Source organism: Phocoena sinus, chromosome X, assembly GCF_008692025.1.
Source record: "Phocoena sinus isolate mPhoSin1 chromosome X, mPhoSin1.pri, whole genome shotgun sequence".
Taxonomy (NCBI): domain Eukaryota; kingdom Metazoa; phylum Chordata; class Mammalia; order Artiodactyla; family Phocoenidae; genus Phocoena; species Phocoena sinus.
This window is the reverse complement of record NC_045784.1, coordinates 93,708,295-93,722,789: the sequence shown is the minus strand read 5'-3', so window position 1 is coordinate 93,722,789 and position 14,495 is coordinate 93,708,295.

Here is a 14,495-nt window from a genome sequence, read left to right as displayed (position 1 = left end):
CACATAAACGACTAGCCATTTTATAGCTGCATACTATTCCTTTGTATCGATTGCTGTGAATTATTTAACCCACCTCCTATTGACAGATATTTAGGTTTTCTGCAACCTTTTTTTTTTTCGCAATCTTTTGCTAATGAATGATCTTTACACATGTGGGAGTATGTCTGTAAGATAAATTCTTAAAAGTGGAATGACTCCATCAAATGCTGTGGGCATCTGCAACTTTTATACATATCACCAAATTGCCCTCCATAGAGATATCGCAATCTACACACTCACCAGCACAGTGTATTGTCACACTTTTTCATATCCCTCAATCTGGTAGATGAAAAATGAGATCTCATTGCAATATTAAATTGCATTTCTCTTATTATAGCGACATTGGGAAACTTTTCATATGTTTAAGAGCCATTTGTGTTTCCTTTTCTGTAAACTGTTCACATCCATTGCCCATTTTTCTATTTGCTTAGTGGTCTTTTCTTTTCTTTTTAAATTATATTTTATTGAAATATAGTTGATGTACAATATTACATGTTACAGTTACAATATTATATATGTACAATATTTTTAAAATTTATTTCAATTTCCTATAATATTATATTTATTCTTTTTATACAGCATGTTCTTATTAGTTACCTACTTTATACATATTAGTGTATATATGTCAATCCCAGTCTCCCAATTCATCCCACCATCAACCCGCCCACCCCACTTTCCCCACCTGGCGTCCTCACGTCTCTTCACCACATCTGTGTCTCCAGCTCTGCCCTGCAAACTGGTCCACCTGCACCATTTTTCTAAATTCCTCATATATGCGTTAATACGATATTTGTTTTTCCCTTTCTGACTTACTTCACTCTGTATGACAGTCTCTAAGACCATCCACGTCTCTACAAATGACCCAATTTCTTTCCTTTTTATGGCTGAGTAGTATTCCATTGTATATATGCACCACATCTTCTTTATCCATTCGTCTGTCGATGGGCATTTAGGTTGCTCCCATGTCCTGGCTATTGTAAATAGTGCTGCAATGTACACTGGGGTGCATGTGTCGTTTTGAATTGTGGTTTTCTCTGGGTATATGCCCAGTAGTGGGACTGCTGGGTCATATGGTAGTTTTAGTTTTCGTTTTTTAAGGAGCCTCCATATTGTTCTCCACAGTGGCTGTACCAATTTATATTCTCACCAACAGTGCAAGAGGGTTCCCTTTTCTCCACACCCTCTCCAGCATTTATTGTTTCTAGATATTTTGATGATGGCGATTCTAACCTGTGAGAGGTGATACCTCATAGTAGTTTTGATTTGCATTTCTCTAATGATTAGTGATGTTGAACATCCTTTCATGTGTTTGTTGGCAATCTGTGTATCTTCTTTGGAGAAATGTCTATTAATGTCTTCTGCCCATTTTTGGATTGGGTTGTTTGTTTTCTTGCTATTGAGCTGCATGAGCTGCTTGTAAATTTTGGAGATTAATCCTTTGTCAGTTGCTTCATTAGCAAATATTTTCTCCCATTCTGGGGGTTGTCTTTTCGTCTTGTTTATGGTTTCCTTTGCTGTGCAAAAGCTTTGAAGTTTCATTAGGTCCCATTTGTTTATTTTTGTTTTTATTTCCATTTCTTTAGGAGGTGGGTCAAAAAGAATCTTGCTGTGATTTATGTCATAGAGTGTTCTGCCAGTGTTTTCCTCTAAGAGTTTGATAGTGTCTGGCCTTACGTTTAGGTCTTTAATCCATTTTGAGTTTATTTTTGTGTATGGTGTTAGGGAGTGTTCTAGTTTCATTCTTTTACGTGTAGCTGTCCACTTTTCCCAGCACCCCTTATTGAAGAGGCTATCTTTTCTCCATTGTATATTCTTGTCTCCTTTATCAAAAATAAGGTGACCATATGTGCATGGGTTTATCTCTGGGCTTTCTATCCTGTTCCATTGAACTATATTTCTGTTTCTGTGCCAGTACCATACTGTCTTGATTACTGTAGCTTTGTAGTATAGTCTGAAGTCCAGGAGCCTAATTCCTCCAGCTCCGTTTTTGTTTTTCAAGATTGCTTTGACTATTTGGGGTCTTTTGTGTCTCTGTGCAAATTTTAAGATTTTTTGTTCTAGCTCTGTAAAAAATGCCATTGGTAATTTGATAGGGGTTGCACTGAATATGTAGATTGCTTTGGGTAATATAGTCATTTTCATAATACTGATTCTTCCAATCCAAGAATATGGTATATCTCTCCATCTGTTTGTGTTATCTTTGATTTCTTTCATCAGTGTCTTAGAGTTTTCTGATTATAGGTCTTTAACCTGCTTAGGTCAGTTTATTCCTAGGTATTTTATTCTTTTTGTTGCAATGGTGAATGGGATTGTTTCCTTAATTTCTCTTTCTTATCTTTCATTATTAGTGTATAGGAATGTAAGAGACTTCTGTGCATTAATATTGTATCCTCCTACTTTACCAAATTCATTGATTAGCTCTAGTCATTTTCTGGTGACATCTTTACGGTTATCTATGTATAGTATCACGTCATCTTCAAACAGTGACAGTTTTACTTCTTTTCCAATTTGTATTCCTTTTATTTCTTTTTCTTCTCGGATTGCCATGGCTAGGACTTCCAAATCTATGTTAAATAATAGTGGTGAGGATGGACATCCTTGTCTTGTTCCTGATCTTAGAGGAAATGCTTTCAGTTTTTCGCCATTGAGAATCATGTTTGCTGTGGGTTTGTTGTATATGGCCTTTATTATGTTGAGGTAGGTTCTCTCTATACCCACTTTCTGCAGAGTTATTATCATAAATGGGTGTTGAATTCTGTCCAAAGCTTTTTCTGCATCTATTGAGATGATCATATGGTTTTTATTCTTCAATTTGTTGATATGGTGTATCACATTGATTGATTTGTGTATATTGAAGAATCCTTGCATCCCTGGAATAAATCCCACTTGATCATGGTGTATGATCTTTTTAATGTGTTGTTGGATTCTGTTTGCTAGTATTTTGTTGAGAACTTTTGCATCTATATTCATCAGTGATATCGGTCTACAATTTTCTTTTTTTGTAGTATCTTTGTCTGGTTTTGGCATCAGGGTTCTGGTGGCCTCATAGAATGAGTTGGGAGTGTTCCTTCCTCTGCCATATTTTGGAAGAGTTTGAGAAGGATGGGTGTTAGCTCTTCTCTAAATGTTTGATAGAATTCACCTGTGAAGCCATCTGGTCCTGGGCTTTTGTTTGTTGGAAGATTTTTAATCACAGTTTCAATTTCATTACTTATGATTGGTCTGTTCATATTTTCTATTTCTTCCTGGTTCATTCTTGGAAGGTTATACCTTTCTAAGAATTTGTCCTTTTCTACCAGGTTGTCCATTTTATTGGCATAGAGTTGCTTGTAGTACTCTCTTATAATGCTTTGCATTTCTGCCGTGTCCATTGTAACTTCTCCTTTTTCATTTCAATTGTAATGATTTGAATCCTCTCCCTCTTTTTTTTGATGAGTCTTGCTTAGGGTTTATCAATGTTGTTTATCTTCTCAAAGAACCAGCTTTCAGTTTTTTTGATCTTTGCTATTGTTTTCTTTGTTTCTGTTTCATTTATTTCTGCTCTGAGCTTTATGATTTCTCTCCTTCTACTAACTCTGGGCTTTGTTTGCTCTTCTTTCTCTAGTTCCTTTAGGTGTAAGGTTAGATAATTTATTTGAGATTTTTCTTGTTTCTTGAGGTAGGATTGTATTGCTATAAACTTCCCTCTTAGAACTGCTTTTGCTGCATCCCATAAGTTTTGGATCATTGTGTTTTCATTGTCATTTGTCCCCAGGTATTTCCTGATTTCCTCTTCGATTTCTTCAGTGATCTCTTGGTTATTTAATAGCGTATTGTTTAGCCTCCACGTGTTTGTGTTTTTTTGTTTGTTTGTTTGTTTGTTTTTTGCAGCACACGGGCCTCTCACTGTTGTGGCCTTTCCCATTGCGGAGCACAGGGTCCGGACGCACAGGCTCAGCAGCCATGGCTCACAGGCCTAGCCGCTCTGTGGCATGTGGGATCTTCCCAGACCGGGACATGAATCTGCGTCCCCTGCATCAGCAGGCGGACTCTCAACCACTGCGCCACCAGGGAAGCCTGTGTTTGTGGGGGGTTTTTTCCTGTAATTTATTTCTAATCTCATAGCATTGTGTTCAGAAAAGATGCTTGATATCATTTCAATTTTCTTAAATTTAATGAGGCTTGATCTGTGACCCAAGATGTGATCTATCTTGGAGAATGTTCCATGTGCACTTGAGAAGAAAGTGTAATCTGCTGTTGTCAGATGGAATGTCCTATAAATATCAATTAAATGTATCTGGTCTATTGTGTCATTTAAAGCTTGTGTTTCCTTATTAATTTTCTGTTGGGATGATCTGTCCATTGGTGTAAGTGAGGTGTTAAAGTCCTCCACTATTATTGTGTTATTGTCGATTTCTTCTTTTATAGCTGTTAGCATTTGCCTTATGCATTGAGGTGCTCCTATGTTGGGTGCATATATATATTTATAACTGTTATATCTTCTTCTTGGATTGATGCCTTGATCATTATGTAGTGTCCTTTCTTGTCTCTTGTAACATTCTTTGTTTTAAAGTCTATTTTATCTGACATGAGTATTGCTACTCCAGCTTTCTTTTGATTTCCATTTGCATGGAATATCTTTTTCCATCCCCCACTTTCAGTCTGTATGTGTCCCTAGGTCTGAAGTGGGTCTCTTGTAGACAGCATATATATGGGTCTTGTTTCTGTATCCATTCAGCAAGCCTGTTTCTTTTGCTTGGAGCATTTAATCCATTCACATTTAAGGTAATTATCAGTATGTATGTTCCTATGACCATTTTCTTAATTGTTTTGGATTTGTTTTTGTAGGTCCTTTTCTTTTCTTGTGTTTCCCACTTAGAGAAGTTCCTTTGCATTTGTTGTAGAGCTGGTTTGGTGGTGCTGAGCTCTCTTAGCTTTTGCTTGCCTGTAAAGCTCTTGATTTTTCTATTGAATGAGATCCTTGTCAGGTATAGTAATCTTGGTTGTAGGTTATTCCCTTTCATCACTTTAAATATATCGTGCCACTCCATTCTGGCTTGTAGAGTTTCTGCTGAGAAATCAGCTGTTAACCTTCTGGGAGTTCTCATGTATGTTGTCATTTTTCCCTTGTTGCTTTTAATAATTTGTCTTTAATTTTTGTCAATTTGATTATTATGTGTATCGGTGTGTTTCTCCTCTGGTTTATCCTGCCTGGGACTCTCTGTGCTTCCTGGACTTGGGTCACTATTTCCTTTCCCATGTTAGGGAATTTTTTGAGTATTATCTCTTCCAATTTTTTCTCGGGTACTTTCTGTCTCTCTTCTCCTTCTGAGACCCCTATAATGCAAATGCTGGTGCATTTAATGTTGTCCCAGAGGTCTCTTAGGCTGTCTTCATTTCTTTTCATTCTTTCTTCTTTATTCTGTTCCATGGTAGTGAATTCCACCCTTCTGTCTTCCAGGTCACTTATCCAGGTTCTTATTCCAGGTTCTTCTGCCTCAGTTATTCTGCTACTGATTCCTTGTAGTGTATTTTTCATTTCAGTTATTGTATTGGTCATCTCTGTTTCTTTGTTCTTTAATTCTTCTAGGTGTTTGCTCTTTAATTCTTCTAGGTCTTTGTTAAACATTTAATGCATCTTCTTGATCTTTGTCTCCATTCCTTTTCTGAGATCCTGGATCATCTTCACTATCATTATTCTGAATTCTTTTTCTGGAAGGTTGCCTATCTATACTTCATTTAGTTGTTTTTCTGGGGTTTTATCTTGTTCCTTCATCTGGTACGTAGTCCTCTGCCTTCTCATTTTGTGTATTTTTCTGTGAATGTGTTTTTCAGTCCACAGGCTGCAGGATTGTAGTTCTTCTTGCTTCTGCTGTCTGCCCTCTGTTGGATGAGGCTATCTAAGAGGCTTGTGCAAGTTTTCTGATGGGAGGGACTGGTGATGGGCAGAGCTCAGTAAAACTTTAGTCTGCTTGTCTGCTGATGGGTGGGACTAATTTCCCTCCCTGTTGTTTGTTTGGCCTGAGGTGACCCAGCCCTGGAAGATACAGGCTCTTTGGTGGGGCTAATGGTGGACTCTGTGAAGGCTCATGCCAAGGAGTACTTCCCAGACCTTCTGCTGCCAGTGTCCTTGTCCCTGCAGTGAGCCACAGCCACCCCCGTGCCTCTGCAGGAGACCCTCCAACACAAGCAGGTAGGTCTGGTTCAGTCTCCTGTGGGGTCACTGCTCCTTCCCCTGGGTCCCGATGCACACACTACTTTGTGTGTGCCCTGCAAGTGTGGAATCTCTGTTTCCCCCAGTCCTGTCAAAGTCCTGCAATCAAATCCTGCTAGCCTTCAAAGTCTGATTCTCTGGGAATTCCCCCTCCCGTTGCCGGACTCCCAGGTTGGGAAGCCTGACGTGGGGCTCAGAACCTTCACCCCAGTGGGTGGACTTCTGTGGTATAATTGTTCTCCAGTTTGTGAGTCAGCCACCCAGCAGTTATGGGATTTGATTTTATTGTGATTGCGCCCCTCCTACCATCTCGTTGCAGCTTCTCCTTTGTCTTTGGATGTAGGGTATCTTTTTTGGTAAGTTCCAGTGTCTTCCTGTTGATGATTGTTCAGCAGTTAGTTGTGATTCTGGTGTTCTCTCAAGAGGGAGTGAGTGCACGTCCTTCTACTCCACCATCTTGAGCCAATCTGTGTACAATATTATACACTGTCTTTTCTTTATTAATTTGCAACAGTTCTTTATATAGTAAGGAAATGAACTCTTTGGATGTAAATTGCAAATATTTTTTTCACAGGTTAAAGATCCTTCATTTTAGTTGTGATATGTATGATTTCTCCCATTTCTCAGTCAGAGCAGGTATAGCAAGGTGACTTTTTTTGAGGATCTTTTCCTGCTTCAATATTTGTATACATTCTAGGGACATTTCTTCCCTCCTTGCCCTACCGCTTATATTCTGGATCCTATTGTTGCTATTCCTTGCTAAAATATTTCCTGGTTAGTGATTATCTGCCTTTTCAATTCAAGGAGGCTTTCAGAATCTGATTAAAGCTCTGTACCCAATGCCCAGAAATATACTCACATATAACACACCCACGAGTTTGCATTTACTTTCAGGGAGTTCACGGTCCTTCTGAAACGTAGTGTTTCTTGAAGTGTTGCCTAAGGACAACCTGTATAGCAATCTCTTGAGAGCCTTGTTTAAAATACAGTCTTCTGCGTACCTCTCTAGGGTGAAGGAATCAGATTCTTTGCAAGTGGATGGGGACATGGAATTTGCATGTAAACACATTCTGGTAATTTCGATGCACACTAAAGTATCCCACAGCCTAGGGACATCCATGGATCCTGGTTAAGAACCCCTGGTTGAAGTCTCAGTCCCCAACTAGAGTACAATTGTCCCTCTGTATCCACAGTTTCTGCATCCACCTATTCAACCAAATGCAGATCGAAAATATTCGGGGAAAAAATTCCAGAAATTTCCAAAAAGAAAAATCTGAATTTGCCATGCACTGGCAACTATTTACACAGCATTTACATTGTATTGGGTATTATAAATAATCTAGAGAAGATTTGACGTATACAGGAGGCTATGCGGAGGTTATATGCAATACTCTGCAATTTTATACAAGGGACTTGAGCATCTGCAGATTTTGCTATTCACAGGAGTGCTGGAGCCAATCCCCCTCAGATACTGAGGGACGACTATATCTGAATTCTGATAGGAAAATTTGAAAGAGGAAAAATCCTCAAGATTCAAAACTCAAATGAAGCTCTAAAGGAGGAGTGACTGATGGGGAAAATGATACTTTTGTGCAGAGGTCTCTCATATTGTACCATGTGGTCAGTCAATTATAATAGCATCCCACCATGTGTGTGTGTGTGTGTGTGTGTGTGTGTGTGTGTGTGTGTGTGTGTGTGGAGAGAGAGAGAGGAAGAATCACACCTGGAATTCTTTATCTTTTTTGATATGTAGATAAAGAATGACCTTTTCAATATTTCTCCCTCTTTTTCCCTCTCTCCTCCCCCTTCTCTCTCTTTCTCTTTTCTTTTATTAAAGTACCACCAGGGACTTCCCTGGTGGTCCAGTGGCTAAGACGCTGCACTCCCAATGCAGGGGGCCCAGGTTCCATCCCTGGTCAGGGAACTAGATCCCACATACCGCACCTAAGAGCCCGCATGATCCCACCTGCTGCAGTGAAGATCCCATGTGCCACACTAATACTCAGCACGGCCAAATAAATAAATAAATATTTTTTAAAAAAAGAATTAAAGTACAAACAAAGCACATCCTTACCCCAACAGGAGAAGGTGCTGGTGAAGGGGGAAGTAAGTGCTTCCTGTACAAAGCAGGCTTTAGTAGAGGCCTGAGTCTTGCTGGAACAGGCCACGGGTAAGGGTGATTTGACTAGCATTTGACTTTTTCACAGAAGAGTGTGCTAAGAGGAAACAGTTACTTGGTTGTCACTGGGGGCCCCAGGGCCATTCTCCTGGTACTTTCTCCTCCTGTAGGCAGCCTCCCCCAGGGACCCAATGGCCTCCTTTGTTGATCAATGTCTGCTTCTTCCCAAGAAATATATATTATGTTCTGACTACTCTCTTAGAACAGTGTCTTTTCATTGTATGTGCCTCTATCTGGATGAAAGCACCAAATACACAATTTGCACAGAGTTCTGGGGGTCATTGAAGTTCCTGAAGCCCATCCAAGAGCTCCCAAAGCACTACTTCCCAAAATCTAGCCCAGGACAGCTGAGAATCTGTGTTACTCGGGAGCTTGTTAGAAATCCCTGGGCCCACACCTCACTCCACACCTAGTGAACCAGAAAATCTGGGGCCTCTGCCTGGTCCAGCTCTCCAGGTGGTTCTGATACTAAACATACTGAAGTGTGGAACCCACTGAGTCAGAGGTAAGAAATCTGCCCGAGGATCCCTTCCTGTGTTGACTGGTGGGGGGTGCAGTCTTTCAGTTCCCATGGGAGTCTTCTCCGAGGGAAATCAGTGAGCCCAGGGGAATGCAAGGCACTGGGGGCCATCACATGGACCTCACATGCGAATCTCCAAGAAATGAGGCGAACTCACCGATTTTGTTTGATTCCCAGATCAGGCTGTATCGGGGAGCATGCTGAGAGGCCAGGTCTCCTTGGGAGATGAGAAAATAGAATAGTCCAGCCTAAGAGCTCTTCAGTGATTCTCTTTATAGATACAGTCTATCTCAGCCCTCTCTACTGTAAACATGGGCTTGGAAATTGAGGTGGACAACAGCCTGCTGCTAAGTGAGGAGAAGAGGCTCAGGTGAACCAAAGCCCGGGTAATAACAGAGTGTCTGGCCATGGCAGTCTGCCTAGCTTCCGGCAGCCTGAGAGTGGGAGAGGGCGGGGGCAGGGAGGCACGCTCTCCCCAGCTCCACTGCCCAGGTGTAGCACCCCCAGCTCCCTCAATGCAGCTCAGAAAGAGGCTGCTCTCTGGGGAGCTGTCTGACTTTCCAGGGCAGCCTCCCTGCCCCAGCCCTCCCTGCTACCTTCCAGCTAATAAGAAGTCTTTGAGGAGCTGGGAAAGGCAGCCCTCCTGGAGGGCGGCACGTGCCTCTCCTGTCAGATGTCTGGAAGAACCACAGCACGGGGAGGGAGGGAGGGAGGGATGTGCGGGCTGCTTAGAACACACGCAGAAGATGGAAGATTCCACCGAACAGCCATTCCCGGGTCTTGCTGCAAGAGAAGTGTTACTGAGTCCAAGCTCGCTCTGCTCGCCACACGACAGGCCAATAAATTGGAGATGAGGTGTTGAGGCAAGGAATATGACTTTATTTGGAAAGCCGGCAGGTGGAGAAGATGGCGGACTAGTGCCTTAAAAGAACCATCTTATCGGGGTCTAGATGCCAGTTTCTTTGATAGAATCAGAGAGGGAAGTAAAGTAAAAAGGCAAAATAGAGAGGGAGAGGCAGCGAGGAAGTAAAGTAAAAAGGGCAATCAGTCTTGCAAAACATCTCCTGGAATGGCCAGCCTTGGTGAGGGCATGTGTTCATTTCAGCCATTTACAGGTGGGCAGGGTCAGATTGTCTCCCTGTGAGCTGAACGAAGTCACTTTAGTTCAACATTCAGGCAGAGGGGCAGGGTTCCCTGTGTCAGGCCATTATGTACGATTATAATAACAAAAGCAACGAAAAGCAAAGGTTAAGGTCAAAGAAACAGATCCAACATGGATTCCGATTTAGCTCTTCCCTGTTACGGAAGCACATCGATGTTTGTTTCATGGAACAATGATGTACTTCCAGGTGGTCCCCTTTGGTGTGGGGTTTTGCTCTGCCATCCGGAACCCAACTCAGCTCTCAGTCCCAAGAAGAACCGTTGGGTTCCAACGGAACCAACCAAGGATAAATAAGCGCAAAAGACTGATTCCCAAACTCGACCTCTGACTTATGAAGTATCAGTGACGGTTCTATCTGCAGTGGACATAAGTTCCCTGCTTAATGTGGTTTGGGTTGGGGGGCTAATTCCTCCCAGCTCCCAACTCTCAAAAGTCTCACAATGGGCTCTGCCGTTGTGTCTAAAATCTTCACCGTCTGAGGTGCTTCTTTGCATTAGGGGGATGCATTCTCAACAGGGGGAATAAATTTTTCCCTAGGGGGAAAAAATTGGTTCTTGGGTGGGGGGAACACTGGTCCAGGGGAAAGGTAAAGAACTTCCAAGCCCAGGGCCAGATCTGGTTCTTGGCCTGCTGTTTCTCTGGTCATTGCTGTAGGAAGCCAGAAAATAACGTTTTCCTAGGAGACTGCCCTAGCTGAGTCATTTGGAAGGAAGCAGTAGGTTGAAGGATGAAGAGCAGTTGAAGATTTGTGACTAATAACTTAATTGGAATTTCAAAGGCTGAAGCCTAAATCCTAAATTATTTTCAAAAAGCAGCTTATCTTGCTCACAGTCACCTCAGAATTCTCAGAATTTATAGTGTCTCCTTCTGACTCGAATTAGATGAGGGTGCTCTAAATCAGAGAAGGGCCCTGAATAATCTTTGTTGTGGGTCGGTGACGTCAGATGACAAAAGGGCTCCCCACCACTTGGTTGAGTCATGGATCTCCTCACCGAATGTTCTTTACTCCTGATGCCTTAACTGATGCGTGGCTTCCTGAGCGGGCCTCTCTTGTGAAAGTGGGGTAGGTGTCCTCCTTGTTCCGAAGTGCTGCTTCCAGACCACTCCTCCTTCAACCTCAGGTCAAAACCTCTACTGCTTTGAAGCTCCTTCAAGCCAGCAATACCACATTTCCCCCTTGTGAACCATGGTCATCTGCTAAAGTCCCCATCATTCAGTGAATACATAGGCACCTACCTCTCCGTCTTCCTCTCCATCCCAAGTCCTGCCATCTCTCTGGACCTCCATTCAGCCCTTCAAAAATTCAGTCTATGTTCTCCTTACAGCAAAGAAATCTTTTTAAGACCTAAACTGGGGCTTCTGTGGTGGCGCAGTGTTTAAGAATCCGCCTGCCAATGCAGGGGACATGGGTTTGTTCCCTGGTCCGGGAAGATCCCACATGCCGCGGAGCAGCTAAGCCCGTGCACCACGACTACTGAGCCTGCGCTCTAGAGCCCGTGAGCCACAACTACTGAAGCCCACGAGCCTAGAGCACGAACTCTGCAACAAGAGAAGCCACCGCAATGAGAAGCCCTAGCACTGCAACGAAGAGTAGCTCCCGCTCGCCGCAACTAGAGGAAGCCTGCGTGCAGCAACGAAGATCCAACTCAGGCAAAAATAAATAAATAAAATAAAAACTAAATTTGATCCTGTCCCCCATTTGCCTAAACCCTCCAGCGGCTTCCCATTGCTCTTAGGATAAAGTCCATATTTCTCACTGTGCATGGATTACAAGGCCCTGCGTGATTGGCTCCCACCTACTTCTGCTCTCTCTTCTTGGGTTTTCTCACTCTGCTGTAGCCACATGAACTCACCAAGCTCATTCCCTAACGTTCCTTACATTTACTTTTCCCTCTGCCTGGCAAGTTTTTCTCCCAAATTTTTGCATGGATAACTACTTCTCATCCATCCAGTTCACAGCTGAAATGTCACTTCAGAGAGGTATTCCATGGCCACCCGATCTAAAAATAGCCCCCTACCTCCACCCCACCTACTTGCTCTCTTCTACATTATCCTATTTTATTATTTTCATAGCACATACCGTGTTCTTAAATGATCGTCTGTTTGTTTTTGTCTGTCTCCCGCCAACTCGAAGGTGTTAAGAAAAAAGGCTTTTGTCTGCCTCAATTCACTGCTGAATCTCGAGCACTTAGAATAGTGCCCTGTACAGAGTAGGTGTTGTAGGCAGCCTCTCAAATGGCTCCCATGACCCTCACCTCCTCTTATTCACACCCTTGGGTAATCCTCTCCCCTTCCAGAAGCAGAGGTGACAGATGTCACTTCAGAGATGAGATTACAAAAGATTATGGCTTCTTTCTTGAATGCCCTCTCACTCTTTTGCTTACTGACTCTGAGGGAAGCCAGCTGCCATGTTGGGGGCTGCTCTATGGAAAGGCCCACATAGTAAGGAACTGATACCTCTGGTCAACAGCCAGAGAGGGCCCAAGGCCTGTAGCAGACATCTGAGTGAGCTTGGAGGGGAATTGGAAGTGGATTTTCCCCCAGTCAAGCCTTGAGATGTAGCCCTGGTCAACACCTTGATTGCAACCTGGTGAGAGATGCTGAGACAGAGACATCTAACTAAGCCACACTCAGATTCCTGATTCACAGACAATGTGAGATAACAAGTGTTTGTGGTTTTAAGCCTCTAGATTTGGGAGTAATTTATTGCACAGAAATAACTAGCTAATACAGTAGATCTTGAATAAAGTAAATACCTATTGACTTAGTGAAGTCTTGGTGACTTCCACATGCATGTGATTTTCTCATCCTCAATGATCCTGCCTCTCATCCCACTTTAGCCACTTACTCTCTTGGCCACACCCGTGTCCTTGGTCATCATCCAGAATTGTTCCACCTCTGAAATCATAAGACATTCCACCTTACGACCACACACTTCCATCCTTTCACCTCATTTACTCCCAGTACGGTGACTCCATACACAGACACCATGTCACAGATTGGGGTGTAATACAGGCCTAGTGACTGTATTGGTCAATCCCATAGGGAAGTTCTGAAACTACCATGGTCCTTAAGTGTTGTTCTGAGTTGGGCCAAGATGACCAGGCCTTTAATTCATGTCTTGGTCAGTCATTGAAAGTGGGCCACTGGGGAAGGGGTGTGGCTTCTTTGTGTAAGGCAGCTATCCCTCTGCAGCTAAGAAGTAATCCTTGAAGGCCCTGGTAGCACAGTTGAAGGCATCCCCAACAACTGAGGCAACAAGACTTTCGTTGAAAGGTGGTCTGGGTGTTACATCACAGTGTGTATCACACTTCAATCTACCAGCCTCCTTCCTGTCCTCATTTCTTTCCTTACTCAGCTTATATGCCATTGTTCATCACTCCAATTATACTCAAGTAAGTACTCTCAAATGCTCGTTCCATTGTCTTTCTGTGTTACCTGCTCAGGCAAAACCTCCAGTCTTAAGTGACTTCAAGTAATCTTCCCCATTCCTGCACCTGAGCTGCTGAACATAGATAGAAAAAAATCAGATAATTGTGAGATATCACCACACACCTGTTTGAATGGCTATTATCAAGAAGACAAGTGTTGGCTAAGATGTGGAGAAAAGGAAACCCTAGCGCACTATTGGTGGGAAAGTAAATTGGTTCAGCCACTATGGAAAACAGTATGGAGGTTCCTCAAAAAATTAAAAATAGAACTACCATATGATCCAGCAATCTCACTTCTGGGTATATATCCAAAGAAAATGAAATCACTATCTCAGAGAGATATCTGCACCCCCATGTTCATTGCAGCATTATGCATAATAGTCAAGATATGGAAATAACCTAAGTGTTCATCGACGGATAAATGGATAAAGAAAGGGGGACCTTGAAGATGGCGGAAGAGTAAGACGCGGAGATCGCCTTCCTCCCCACGGATACACCAGAAATACATCCACACGTGGAACAACTCCTACAGAACTCCTACTGAAGGCTGGCAGAAGACCTCAGACCTCCCAAAAGGCAAGAAACTCCCCACGTAACTGGGTAGGGCAAAAGAAAAAACAGAGACAAAAGAATAAGGACGGCACCTGCACCAGTGGGAGGGAGCTGTGAAGGAGGAAAAGTTTCCACACACTAGGAAGCCCCTCCACGGGCGGAGACTGCGGGAGGCGGAGGGGGGAGTTTCGGGACCGCGGAGTAGTGCACAGCGACGGGTGCGGAGGGCAAAGCGGGGAGATTCCTGCACAGACGATCGGTGCTGACCGGCACTCACCAGCCCGAGAGGCTTGTCTGCTCACCCGCCGGGGCGGGCGGGGCTGCGAGCTGAGGCTCGGGTTTTGGTTTTGGACGGAGCTCAGGGAGAGGACTGGGGTTGGCGGCTTGAACATATCCTGAAGGGGTTAGTGCACCACGAC